The sequence below is a fragment of the Spermophilus citellus genome (assembly GCF_964194105.1).
Source record: "Spermophilus citellus genome assembly, chromosome: 5".
In the NCBI taxonomy this organism is placed as follows: Eukaryota; Metazoa; Chordata; class Mammalia; order Rodentia; family Sciuridae; genus Spermophilus; species Spermophilus citellus.
Window position 1 is genome coordinate 43669683 of NC_138186.1, and position 14781 is coordinate 43684463.

Consider the following 14781-nt stretch of genomic DNA (forward strand, 5'->3'; position numbering starts at 1 on the left):
AGTGGCTTGGGCTTCTGGTGGGCTAAAAAGGAGATATTCTGACAACCATCATCAATAAGTTGGGTCAGGTCCCACAGAACTTTCCAAAGGGGTCACTTACTGAAAGAATTTTGTGAGGGGTCAGTTATGGGATCTGAGGGAGGCTATTAAAGGAAGAATGTGAAATAAGAGAACAAAGCGTTCTTGTGAGGTATTTGTTATATCAAAAAACACAGACTGTGCCACACACTGTGAAAATACAGAGACCCCATGCAAGAGAAGCTGCCCCTGTGAGGCAGAAGCTATAAGTAGGGCAACAGTCTAGCCCAAGTTCATTTTTTGGACACCAAAGGTAGCAGTGGTAGAATCTTCACCCAACAAGAGTTTGCTGTTCTTTCATTTTAGGGAAAAAACTCCCTGTACAGTTATCTCTATAGCTCCCCAAAAGGGGTCCTGGTGAATACCCATAGCTGGGGCTAGGAGGCTTCCAATAACCTTCCCTTCATATGTATGTTTTCTTCTTAAAATAAATTCCATGAACTCATAAAGCTCTCATCTGCAATCAAATGCAAAAGCAGAGCATCCTACTCAGAAGCTCTGAAACACACATATTGGCCTGAAAACAAATCAGCCTTCCAGTCTCAGGTAAGACTGGTTCAGTTCAAAGGCAAGGGAGAAGCTTCCCCTGAATCCATGAAGGCAAGACAGGATGGCTTCAGATGGGTTTGTACAGCAGCCTAGTGACATACTTCTTCTTGTAGCGATGGGTTGCACTAAGAACCATCACACTGTCCTTAATAGATAATGCATAGAGATGGTTCAGCATAACACGGTTGGGCTCAGGAAGTAGGGCTGGGTCACAAGAAATATTAGTGTCCTTGTTAAGAATAACTTGGAGTAGGTGAGGAGGAAGGATGGGTGGGGATTTGAATCTCTCTTCAGATCAAAATACATACATTTCTTGACCATAAGGCCCCGGGGGTGAACTGGAAAGGTGTCGACAAGATGTCTCAGAACTTTCCATAGAATCTAGTTTTAAAGCATCAAACACCTCAAAATCAGATTTCTTGACATGGATCAAATTGTTAATCGTGCCAAGCTGACTGGTAACCACAGGCTCTGATGGATCATGAACCCACTGTCCATCTACAAAAAGCTTGTATTGGTGCTCTCCCTCGGGGAGGTCCAGGATGGCAACGAAGTCATTATGGCTCTTAATCAGTGGAATCTTGGTGCTCCAGTTGTTGAAGGACCCAGAAATGAAGACCTCCTTGCCTCCTTCAGACCAACGGATAACAGTAGGCCGGGCCTGCTGCGTAGGCTTTACAGAGTCGTCCAAATCTTGCTGCCATGATACAAACTCTTTGTCCCCAGGGAGCTTGGAGTCCGGCAGGCTGAAAACGCTGGGGTCTTCGGTGCTCCCGACCATGATCTTGTGCTCCTTGCCGGGGGCATGGCCGCCGCCACCTTCCGTGGCGCTCCCCGGACACCCGGTCGCTGGTGGTGTTTCCCATGGCTGCAGCTCCAGTCGGGGGCCACCTGGCGTGAAGAACTACACCTGGCGGGGAACACCCCAGCAGCCGCGTCAGGGGCACACCCGCCCCTAACTAGCATATTTTATTACATCTCAGTTCATTTTTATCTTGCAGGGCCCAAGGGAATAAATTTTATGAGTTGAAGATGCAAAATATGTTTCAATAATTTTGATTAGAAATAAATGTGAAACAAAAAGTGAATGAGTAAAAGAACAGGGTCAGAATTTAGTAAGACAACAGGGAAATACAGATGGAAACAGACAGTGGAAGCTGAGAGCAGCAATAATGAGATGCCAGTGCTGGCACTTGTACTTTCCAGTCTCTAGAACTTTAATAAATAAATAATTTTAAGATAAATTACATAGTCTGGGTTTTTTTTTAAAAGCTGCATAAATAGGCTAATACATGGTTAAGGAAATAAAAATGCAAGCCATAAAATTAAAAAAAAAATGTGTAGGGAAGTGCCCAGAATACATAAAGAATGCTTACAACTAAATAATGAGACAGACAATGCTTTATAAAAGGTTTGGAAAACAGTCCACAGAAGAAGATATGGCAGTCACTGATAAGTCGTGAAAGATGCTCACTGGCAGTAGTCGTCAAAGAAATGCAAATTACAACCACAGTGACTTGCCACCATACACCAACTAGAATGAATAACATTAAAAACATCTAATTTAAAACCACATTTTAACAGAATTTGGAGCAAGTAGAAATATCATATACTACTGCTAAAAATAAAAAAGTCACATCTCATTTGTAAAACAGTATCACAAATCCTGACATAAACATTCACCTTATGATCAAATATTTCACACTTAAGAATTTGTCCAATAGGTGGGAAAACATGTCTATACAGTCATACTTAAATGCTCATCATGATTTTATTTATAATTGACCCAAAGTGGAAATAATACATGTTTATCAACTTAAACAATAAAATATAATCTAAGAATGGAGGATGCTGCAAACACTATTTAAAAGAAAATGTATAAAATTAAATGAATAACAAAATTTTTATAAACAACTTCTGCCAACAAGTCAGTTTGATAACTTCTGTAGTTTGACTTTACTATTTCACAGATTTGCATGTGTTCATGCTGGGCACTATAGAGAGGTGATGGAGTCTTTAAATGTGGAACCTAGTGGGAGGTCTTGAAGACATCTAGGCATGCCCTGGAAGGAGACAGTGGGACCGTGGTCCCTTTTTCCTCTTTTTTGCTTCCTGGCAATGAGATGAACAGCTTTGCTTCACCATGCACTTCCCATAATGTGCTGCCACAGGCCCAAAACAACAGGCCAACAGATCATGGAGTGAAACTTCCAAAACTGTGATTCAAAATAAACTGACATGCACTTCCATCTTAGGACACTAAACCACTGCCTTGGTCCCCTACATGTGGTAGCCTTCACCTGGGGACACCACACAGGTCTAGAGACAGCTACCAGCCACAGCACTGACTGCCACAGAGCTGCATCTCCGAACACATTGCCCAATGCCACCACCTGGCACCACCCAACCTGGCACCTCATTGCTGAAAGCAGCCACCTCCATCTTAGGACACCTTAGTCACCATATTTCGTTGGGGAAACTCCCAGCCTGGAACACCAGCTGGGGCTTAGAAGTAACATTAAGGTAATGACAGTCCCAAACTCCCCGCTATCTCCAGCAGCCGCTAACCTGGCACAGTGACTTCCCAATATAAAACAGCTCTCGAGAGAGGTGCACAGCTCCAACAGCACAGCCCACAAGACATCTGGAGAGAAAGGTTCCTGATTGGGAAGTAAAAGAGATGGGATGAGAAAGATACAGGTTAGAGACTAAATTAGAGAAAACAAATTGTGAGGTCTATATGTGATATAAAGTGTTAAGATCAGGGGCCCACATCACATGAGCAGGCCCCAAAGGAGATCCTTGGGTGCAGTCTCCCAGCAGGAAAAACCAGGTGTTGTACTCCATCTCGAGGAGCTCTGCCCACAAGACCAACCTTCCCAGCCTAATAACCTTCACCATCCTAAGGGTGGTGATACCAGCAAACAACAGACAACCCCACCTGTTGGATAAAAAGGGAAGCAGGAAAAATACTGATCTCCTACAAAAACAATCCTTGTATCTTCCTTTGAGATATATATTTTTTCTTCTTCTCTCTTCTCCTGCCCTCATATCCCCAAAATTTGTGAAGTCAAGTACTTATCATGGATTAGGCTACTGAGAACTGGGATGTCTGAATAGTATACTACAGTTGTATTATATATTCTTTTATCTCTTATTTTTATATTTCTATTTTTTCTTAATATTTATGTTTGTTTTTTGTACTCTAATGTATATCCAATTACTTGTCTCCCCAAAATCACTTTCTCTCTCCTCTTTTTCTGCAAACCAACTTCTTTAGATTTCTTTCACAATTCCTAAGATCTAATAACTCTATATCCTTACTTCCTACCCCCTCAACACCTCATTCTACACCTCACCCCTGATTCTTTGTTCACCAGCAGAACTGCAGACCCTTTAGCAAACCTACTGTTTATATCATAGATAATAATAAAACTCACCATTTCTGTATAATGTGACAAAACCATAAATGTCTTAATAGCAGCTATTTAGTGTAAGGTTGTATATTGTTTGTTTTGGGATCTGTTACCACTGTTCTCCCCTTAAAAAAGAGGTATTGGAACCCTGAAGGGACACTATAAGCCTGTAGGGTAAAAATGGTAACACCTCAGATCCACAGTGCTAGAAGAAAAGACACACAAATAACTTAAAAAAAAAAAAACAAGGGAAGAAAGTGCCACAAACAAAAGATACTACATTATTAGAATCCATGGCCAGCATAAGAGAAGAAATTATAGAGAAGGAGTTCATGATGTACATAATTAAAATGTTCTGTGAATTAAAGGATAATATCATAAAGCAAACACAGCAAAAATCATTTCAATAAAGCAAATACAGAAAGCTAAAGATTACTTCCATAAGGATACAGAGGTTCTTAAAAAAACAAACAAACAGAAATCTTTGAAATGAAATAAACAATAAACCAAATTAAAAGCTCAATTGAAAGAAACACCAACAGATCAGATCACTTGGAAGACAGGACATCAGATAATGAAGACAAAATAAATAATCTTGAAAAAAATGTTCACCACATAGTGAAGATGGTAAGAAACCATGAGCAGAACATTTAAGAAATATGGCATAACATAAAAAGACCAAATTTAAGATTATTGGGATAGAAGAAGGTACAGAATTCCAAACCAAAGAGATGAACAATCTCTTCAATGAAATAATATCAGCAAATGTTCCAAACATGAAGAATGAATTGGAAAATCAAATACAAGAAGCTTACAGGACACCAAATGTACAAAATCACAACAGATCCACACCAAAGCACATTATAATGAAGATTCCTGGCACAAAGAATAAGGAGAGAGTTTTAAAAGCCACAGTAGAAAGGAATTAGATTACACATAGGGGGAAAACCAATTAGGATATCCACAGAATTATCAAGCCAGACACCAAAAACTAGAAGACCCTGGAAGCTCTGAAAAAAAAATGGATGCCATCCAAGAATCTTATACCCAGCACCCTGGGGAGTTTCTCTGAATGACCGCACACTTTCCAGTCCTAAAGCAGGAGGCTCTGAACAATTACTACATTTCATGGTAACTTGGGCATTGTCCCAGCTTGGATAGCAAGGTGGGTTCTCAGGTGTAGGTGTCACCCACAAGGGTTAAGTTATACTCACCTATCCCTTGTAACCCTGCCCCTTCTGACCTTTTTTTTTTTGATAGAATTTTCTAAAGAACGAGTCCCCCCAATAAAAGCTCACTTCCGAACGTGCTTACTCTCTCTCTCTCTCACCAGTCTCTCATGACTTTCTCTTGCTCTCCCTTTTGGGGACTCTGAGGACGAGAGTGGAGAAGCCATCCTAAAGCTTGTGTAAAGGAAAATTGTGTCTGTGTTTTATTTGGTGTCCCTGCAATTCACACGAGCGATCTTAAGTTCAGCTGCCCACTCAGGTCACAGATGGCACAGAACAATTAAGCTTTAGATTTGATGATAAAATAAAAACCTCCTAGGATAAAAAAAAGTTAAAAAAAATTTCAGCTAGAAAGGCTGCACTACACAACATCCTTGGCAAAATATATATTCCATGAGGAGGAAATAAAAAACAACAATAAAAATCAGCAAATGGATGTATTACACTAAAGGAAAAGCCAATCGCAGGAGAAATCATGTCAAGTTAAAAACCCAAAATAAAAATGACTGGGAATACATATCATGTCTCAATAATAACCTTGAATGTTAATGGCCTAAACTCACCAAAGACATAGATTGGCAGATTAGATTAAAAAAAAAAGACACAACAATATGCTGCTTTCAAGAGACTCATCCCACAGGAAAAGACATCAATAGACTGAAGGTGAAAGGTTGGGAAATAAACATACCACTCACATGGATTGTGGAAACAAACAGAATTTTCCATGCTCATATCAAATAAAATAGACTTAAAGCCAAAGTTAATCAAAAGGGATAAAGAAGGACACTTCATACTGCTTAAGAAAAACATACATCAACAAGACATAACAATTATAAATATATATGCTTCAAACAATGGAGCATACATTCTTCAAACAAACTCTTCTCAAGTTCAAGAGTCAAATAAACCACAACACAATAAAACTGGGAAACTTTAACACTCCTCTTTCACCACTGGCTAGATTTTCCAAACAAAAGCTAAATAAAGAAAACACAGAACTCAATAATACAATCAATAAATTAGACTTAACTGAAATATATAGAATATTTTATCCATCAATGAGTGAATACACTTTCTTCTCAGCAGCACTTGGATCCTTCTCTAAAACAGATGACATATTATGCCACAAAGCAACTCCTAGCAAATACAAAAAAGTAGAGATACTACCTTGTATTCTATCAGACTATAATGGAATGAAATTAGAAATCAATGATACAATAAAAAATAAGAGCTACTCCAAACTCTGGAGACAAAATCATATGCTACTGAATGAACAATGGGTTGCAAAAGACCTCAAAGAGGAGATTAAAAAATTCTTACTGGTAAATGAGAACACTGATAAAACGTATTAAAATATCTGAGACACTATAAAGGCAGTACTAAGAGGAATGTTCATTGCATGGAGTTTATTCCTTAAAAGAAGAAAAAGTCAATGAATAAATGACCTAATAGTGCATCTCAATGCCCTAGAAAAAGAAGAACAAATCAACACCCTAAGTAGTAGAAGACAAGAAATAATTAAAATCAGAACTGAAATCAATGAACTTGAAATAAAAGAAACTATTGAAAAACATTGACAAAACAAAAGTTGGTTCTTTGAAAAAAATTGAAAAATCCTTAGCCATACTAATTAAGAAAAGGAGAGAGAAAACACTAATTACTATCATTTGTGATAAAAAAGGAAATATCATGATGAACACTACAGAAATACAGAAGATAATTAGAAATTATTTTAAAACTTTATACTCCAGTAAAATAGAAAATATCAAAGGTATCAACAAATTAGATTCTAGAGTCATATGATTTGTCCAAACTGAATCAGGATGATATACACAAGTTAAACAGATCAATTTCAAGCAATGAATAAAGATGCCATCAGAAGACTACCAAACTAAGAAAAAACCCAGGACCAGATGGATACACAGCTGAGCTACAAGACCCACAAAGAAGAACTAATACCAATAATCTTCAAATTATTTTATGAAATAGAAAAAGAGGGAACGCTTCCAAACTATTCTATGAGGCCAATATCACCCTGACCCCCCAAACAAGGCAAAGGCACATCAAAGAAAGAAAAGTTCAGATCAATATCTCTAATGAACATAGATGCAAAAATTCTCAATAAAATTCTGGCAAATTGAACACAAAAACATATAAAAAAGATAGGGCACTATGTTAAAGTGAGGTTCATCCCAGGGATGCAAGGTTGGTTCAATGTACGGAAATCAATAAATGCAATTAATCACATCAATAGACTTAAAGATAAGAATCATATGATCATCTTAATAGATGCAGAAAAGTCATTTGACAGAGTACAGCACTCCTTCATGTTCAAAACACTAGAAAAATTAAGAATTACAGAAACTTATCTCAAAATTGTAAAAGCTATCTATGCTAAGCCCCAGGCCAACATCATTCTAAATGGAGAAAAATTGAAAGCATTCCCTCTAAAAACTTAGACAAGAAGGGATTCCCTCTTTCACCACTTCTGTTTGTCATAGTTCTGGAGACTCTAGCAAGAACATAGACAGAACAAAACAAATTAAAGAGATACAGATAGGAAAAGAAGAGCTCAAACTACCACTATTTGCTGACAATATGATTCTATACCAAGAAGACCCAAAAAATTCCACCAGAAAGCTTCTAGAACTAATAAATGAATTCACCAAAGTAGCAGGATATAAAATCAACACCCATAAATCAAAGACATTTCTACATAAAAGTGACAAATCCTCTGAAAGGAAAACTACCCAATTTACAATTGCCCCCCCCCCCCAAAAAAAAAACCCTAATGAAAGACATGAAAGACCTCTACAGTGAAAATTACAGAACGCTAAAGAAAGAAATTAAAGAGACTTTAGAAGATGGAAAAATTTCCCTTGTTCTTGAGTATGCAGGGTTAATATTGTCAAAATGGCCATACTACCAAAAGCACTATAGAGATTTAATGCAATTCCATTGACAGTCCTCATAGAAATAGAAAAATCAGTCATGAAATTCATCTGGAAAAATAAGAAACCTAGAATAAAGCATTCCTTAGCAAGAAGAGTGAAGCAGGTGGCATCACAATATAAGACCTTAAACTATACTACACAGCAATAGTAACAAAAAAACAGCATAGTTTGGCACCAAAATAGACTTTTAGACCAATGGTACACAATAGAGGACATAGAGACCAACCCACATAATTACAGTTATCTCATATTGGAGAAAAAACAGCCTCTTCAACAAATTGTGCTGGGAGAACTGGAAATCCATATGAAACAAAATGAAATTAAAACCCTATCTCTCACCATGCACAAAACTCAACTTGAAGTGGATCAGGGACCTAGGAATTTGACCAGAGACCCTGTGCTTAATAGGAGAAAAAGGAGGCCCAAGTCTCCAATATGTAGGATTAGGCCCTGACTTTCTTAATGAGACTCCTAGAGCACAAGAATTAATATCAAGAACCAATAAATGGAATGGATTCAAACTAAAAAGCTTCTTCTCAGCAAAAGAAACAGTTACTGAGGTGAAGAGAAAGCCTATAGAACAGAAACAAATTTTTACCATAGGCACATCATATAGAGCACTAATCTCTAGGATATATAAAGAACTCAAAAATCTTAACACCAAAAAAAAAATCCAATCAATAAATGGGCAAAGGACCTGTATATATACTCCTCAGAAGATGATGTACAATCAATCAACAAATATATGAAAAAATGTTAACATCTCTAGCAATTAGAGAAAATGCAAATCAAAACTACTCTAAGATTTCGTCTCACTCCAGTCAGAATGGCAGCTATTAAGAATATGAACAACAATAAGTATTGGTGAGGATGTGGGTGAAAAGGCACACAAACATACATTGCTGGTGGGACTGCAAATGGTGCAATAAATCTGGAAAGCATTTTATTTTGGATCACTGTTTCAAAGGTGTCAGTCCATAGTAACTTGGCCCTATTGCTTTGGGCACAGTACATCAGTAGCACATGTGGCAGAAGAAGTCTGTTCATCTCATGATGCTGGGAAACAAAGAGAAAGATGAGTTATCTGAGGTCTCAGTAGCTTCTCCAAGGCACACCCCTAATAACTAACTTCCTTACACTGGGTCCCACCTACTAAAGGTTTCACCACCTCCCATTAGACTGCTGACCAAACCTTTGGCCTATTGAGCCTTTGGGGGACATTCAGGATCCAAACCATAACAGATGGGCAATATGTTGACTCTTAGCTTTTCTGTTACATATTGCAACTCAATATCTTACCCAGAGCCTTGAGGCAAGAAATGGAAATAAAAGGGTGTTGCGCAAGGGCTTAGACTTAGGAACAGATTTGAGATCCTGGCAGATGGAAGAAGATGCAAAATTCAGTTGGGATGGTAGACATGCTTACTCAGAGGTGGCAACAGTCTCTAGCTAGCTTCCAGCTCCAGCTTCAGCCCCACCAGTTCCATTTGCCCCCTTGCTGGTTCCTGAATGTTCTGCATAGGCCTTTTTAAAATATGCAAGCCAGACAAAGAAGACACACTGACAACAGGTTATGTCAGTGGACACATGTTGATAAGCAATTTTTTTTTAAAAACAAGAGGCTTAAGTTTTAAAATATGCAAGCTTGAACAAGGGGACAGATATTCTCTTGAAGGTGAATCCCAATCAGATACAGATTAACTGCTTCCATGTATATACATATGTGCACCCTCTGATCATGGAACTGTACACCTATTCTACAATTCTAGGAAAGTCTAATCCTCAATCTGGGTACAGGTTTCACAAGGGACAACTAGGTCAGTGTTGTAGGAAGAATGATCAAGGGTGAATAAAAAACATGGAAATGGTGAACAGAAGAAAATATCTTAATTGCAATAAAGGCTTCTATTCAAAACCCAATAAGGGTTCTATAAGGGAAAAAAGTCACAAAAACAACAGAAAGACAATAGGAATAAAATCCACATAAATCACTGTGGATTCTGGTTTCTATTCACAAAGAATAATCTCCAGTCCATCTTTTAATTTTTTTTGAAAATTTCCTGAAATTAAGAAATAAACTGAAATATATTAATAGTTCACTCTTACATTTCCATGACAATCAGAAAAATTCATGAGCCAATAAACTTCCAAAAACAAAGAAAGAAGAAATTTTTAAAACTAAATATGGATCTCAGTATTAACAGCTGAACAAAGGAATTAAAATGTTTTAATTTAAAAAATCATGAGTGGATGATAAAGTGTGTCAAGGCTGAAAATTTACAAACTATTTAAAACCTGGAATTGCTGACTGTTCAGAAAGTACACAGGTGAATCATGAGTGATGGTGGTAAATAGCAGAAAGGGATTAAGGATAAATCTGCACTGTTCTATCTGTTTCCCATGCCACCCCTCTTGGAGGAAAGCCTGATGTTGATAAGATACTGAGCCAGGATAATGCCGGCAGCAGATTCAATGATAGTAACCTATTAGTAGATCCATCCACTGGGTTCACAATTTTGATCTATGTCCCAAACATTTGATGGATCTCACCCTGATGCGGATTATGCACTCAATCAAGTTGTTTGGAATGGTGAGTTCATGAGAAGTAGTCTGAGCAGATGTACCCAGACCACTGAATCCAGTGTTGCCATGCCTCATAGGAAAATGAGACGTTGCACTGCCAACTGGTGCAGTTTGGTCAGACATGGCTATGGAGTGGCATACAGTCCTTCAATGGTTAGGTCTCTAGAGATGGTCCGTCCAGGTCAGGGTTGAGACAAAACAACCAGGTGGTGTGGGGAAAGATTGCACTGTCACTGCCTGTGCTGTACCTGTCCTGTCCTGAATACCTGCAAAAATGACTGGAGAATTTAAAAACGTGGCCCTGTTATAGGATGGTCATGCCCTTCATGGGGGACTCCAGCATGACCACTCAGATCTGTTTGACACACTTAGTGATGGACTGCAGAATTCCAGCAATAGTAATGGCCCACTCAGTTGAATTGGGGAGCATATCCCCTGCCACCTGGAATTGAGCCCCTGTTACTCTCTCATATTTCCTTAATCTTGCAACCACCTCTTCCAATGAGAGAGCCACACTGCCTAGCAGGAATCACCAGCCTCAGAGTGACCAGTGGGCTACTGTACTGGTCATAGAACTGCTGATGTCCTCTTCCAGTTTGTCAAGGATCCATAACAAAGGCTTTGAAGATGGCATTAGTGGGTCCAGTCAAAGTGGTAATTCTGTCAGGAAAATTCCCTTCTGAGCTGTTGATACATGCACCCTCTCTTTACACATCTTTTTAACTGATTCTCCTGTCTTTCCAATGATACTGCCAACTTCCTTTCCAAGCATAAATAGACAAATGGTGAGAGGAACATTTAATCCACTTTGAATTATACTAGTATACATGTTGAGCAGTGTTATGGGAGCTGGAATTTGAGTGGTCAAGTGTTTGGTCACTTGTGGGGTGAAAGCCAAAAACTTGTGGGCATAGTATAGTTGCTGCAAGCCTAGGGTAACTCACTCCCAAGTGAGCCCTGGAAATGAGATTTCAAGTCTTCATGCTCAGCCACACTGGGGCGCAAAGGCACGGCTCTCCGAGGCTGCCAGAACAGCTCTGGAGAGGACCAGGCTGTGGAAGGACGAGATGGCTGATCTACAGAGGATACACTGCTGTGGAGACCGCTCCTACAAGGAATCCTGCAGACTTCTCAGATCTTCTCTTTCAAAGCCCTTTCTCCAGTGTCTGAATAAAAATCAGCGCTGGGATTGTGGCTGAGCGGTAGAGTGCTCACCTAGCACGGGCGCGACCTGGGTTCGATTCTCAGCACCACATAAAATAAAGTCATTGTGTTGTGTCCATCTATTAAAAAAAAAAAGATTCTCTCTCTCAAAACAAAACAAAACTGGGAACATATAAATATAATGGTTCTTCTTTCAGTTTCCCAGGTAATTGTATAAATAATTAATTTCATATATAATATATATTTATATATTCCATTTATACATATGTATATTTATGTATTTCATTCATATATATCTTCCTACAAACTCTTCCTTTCCCAACTATTACTTTTTAAACATAGACTTCAGCAAGGCATGGCGGTGCATGCCTGTAATTACAGCTACTCCGGAGGCTGAAGTGGGAGGATTCCAAGTTCCAGCCTAGCCTGGGGAAGTTAACAAGAACCTGTATCAAAATAAAAGGAAAAGGATTGGGAATGTAAATCAGTGGTAGAGTGCCTCTGGGTGCAATACCCCATACCGCCAAAATAATTCAAAATAAATAAAACTATATTCTTCAATAATGCCTTTAGATTTAGAAAAAGGTAAAAATAACAGAGTGCCTGTAGACTGCACAGTTTCCCCTATTTTTAACATCTTAATTATGATCATGCATATCACACTATTAAAGCAATATTGATAAATTATTACTCAGCTGCATAAAAATTCCATGTTTTATTTGGATTTCTCAGCAGCATAAAAATTCCATGTTTTATTTGGATTTCATTAGCTTTTATTGATGACCCTCTTCTGTTCCATAATGTCATCTAGGATACCACATTGCATTTAGTTGCAATCGTGTCTCCTTAAGGTTCCTCTAGCATGACACTTTCTTAGATTTCCTTTTCTTTTGTTGACCTTCATATTTTTGAGGAGTGATCCTCAGGAATATTGCAGAATGATCCTTGATTTGAGTTTGGTTGGCAGAGATGTGTATTTGAGGAGACCACAGAGCTGAAATGCCACTCAACACAGAGAACAGAGCTGAAATGCCACTCAACACAGCATGTCAAGGGCATACTGTGCCCACTTGACTCATTCCTGATGGTGTGAACATTCATCTGGCCAAGGTAGAGATATCCAGGATTCTCCCTGTGATGGCCCCTCTGTTCGTTCTTTCTTCTTTCTTTCTTTCTTTCTTTCTTTCTTTCTTTCTTTCTTTCTTTCTTTCTTTCTTTCCTTTTTCTTTCTTTCTTTTGCTGGGGATTGAACTCGGGACCTTGTGCATGCAAGGCAGGCACTATACAAACTAAGCTATAACTGCAGCCCATGATGCTCCTTCTTTAGTTCACCTTTTTCCATGCTTCTTTGGAAGTCACTATGTGCAGCCCACACTTATGAGATGTTCTTAAACATGTTCTTAAAATGTTCTATAAACATTTGCATGCAAGTTTTTATTTGAACAGAATTATTCAAAATAGTAGAGCAAAGAACTAGGGGTACGATAACTAGGTTGTACAGCAAGTCTGTTTATTTATTTTTAAACCTTCAACTGCATTTTATTTTATTTATTTTTAATGATTTTTTAAAAAAATAAATGACAGCGAAATGCATTACAATTCTTATTACACATATACAGCACAATTTTTCATATCTCTGGTTGTAAATTAAGTATGTTGACACCAATTCATACATGAACTTTGGATAATGATGTCTATCACATTCCACCATCCTTGCTAATCCCCTGCCCGCTTCCTTTCCCTCCCACCCCTCGGCCCTAACTAGAGTTCGTCTATTCCTCCCATGCTCCCCCTCCCTATCTCACTATGAATCAGCCTCCTTATATCAGAGAAAACATTCAGCATTTGTTTTTTTGGGGATTGGCTAACTTCACTTAGCATTATCTTCTCCAACACCATCCATTTACCTGCAAATGCTACTCTTTTATTGCTGAGTAATATCCCATTGTGTATATATGCCTCATTTTTAAAAATTCATTCATCTACTGAAGGGCATCTAAGTTGGCTCCACAGTTTAGCTATTGTGAATTGTGCTGCTATAAACATTAATGTGGCTGTGTCCCTGTAGTATGCTGTTTTTAAGTCCTTTGGGTATAAATGGAGGAGAGGGATAGTTGGGTCAAATGGTGGTTCCTTTCCCAGATTTCCAAGGAATCTCCATACTGCTTTCTATATTGTCTGCACCAATTTGCAGTTCCACCAGCAATGTATGAGTGTACCTTTTCCCCTATATCCTCACCAACAATTATTGTTTTTTGTCTTCATAATAGCTGCCATTCTGACTGGAGTGAGATGGTATCTTAGAGTAGTTTTGATTTGCATTTCTCTAATTGCTAGATATGATGAACATTTTTTCATATATTTGTTGATTGATTGTATATCATCTTCTGAGAAGTGTCTGTTCAGGTCCCTGGGCCACTTATTGATTATTTGTTGTTATTGTTGTTTTGGGGTGCTTAGCTTTTTGAGTTCTTTTTTTAAATTTTTTTTCTTTTTTTTATTAGTTGCACATGAGAATGCAATGATCTTGACATATCATACATTTGAATCAAATGGGGTATATACCCTAGAGATTAGTGCCCTATCTGATGTGTGAGGAGTAAAAATTTGCTCCCAGGATGTAGGCTCTCTGTTCATCTCACAGGTTGTTTCTTTTGCTGAGAAGAAACTTTTTAGTTTGAATCCATCCCATTTATTGATTCTTGGTTTTAATTCTTGTGTTATAGGAGTCTTATTAAGGAAGTTGGGGCCTACCATATGATGGAGATTAGGGCCTACTTTTTTTTTTTTTATTACATGCAGAGTCTC

The 14781-nt window shown here is 38.3% G+C and overlaps 1 protein-coding gene and 3 pseudogenes across 9 annotated transcripts in view; 2 read left to right on the forward strand and 2 right to left on the reverse strand.

The window, feature by feature from the left end:
* Positions 1-14781, forward strand: part of LOC308648830 (patr class I histocompatibility antigen, A-126 alpha chain-like) — a 365404-nt gene that overhangs the window by 127405 nt on the left and 223218 nt on the right. The window lies entirely within an intron of this gene.
* LOC308648838 (saoe class I histocompatibility antigen, A alpha chain-like) overlaps positions 1-14781 on the forward strand; it is a 140737-nt pseudogene that overhangs the window by 113830 nt on the left and 12126 nt on the right. The window lies entirely within an intron of this gene.
* Positions 509-1493, reverse strand: LOC308648834 (5'-AMP-activated protein kinase subunit beta-2-like; annotated as a pseudogene). Its single transcript has one exon. The product of its transcript is annotated as a 5'-AMP-activated protein kinase subunit beta-2-like (transcript).
* Positions 10614-11638, reverse strand: LOC308650380 (poly(rC)-binding protein 2-like; annotated as a pseudogene). Its single transcript has 2 exons — positions 11058-11638; positions 10614-10969 (listed from the first exon to the last, which is right to left on the reverse strand). The product of its transcript is annotated as a poly(rC)-binding protein 2-like (transcript).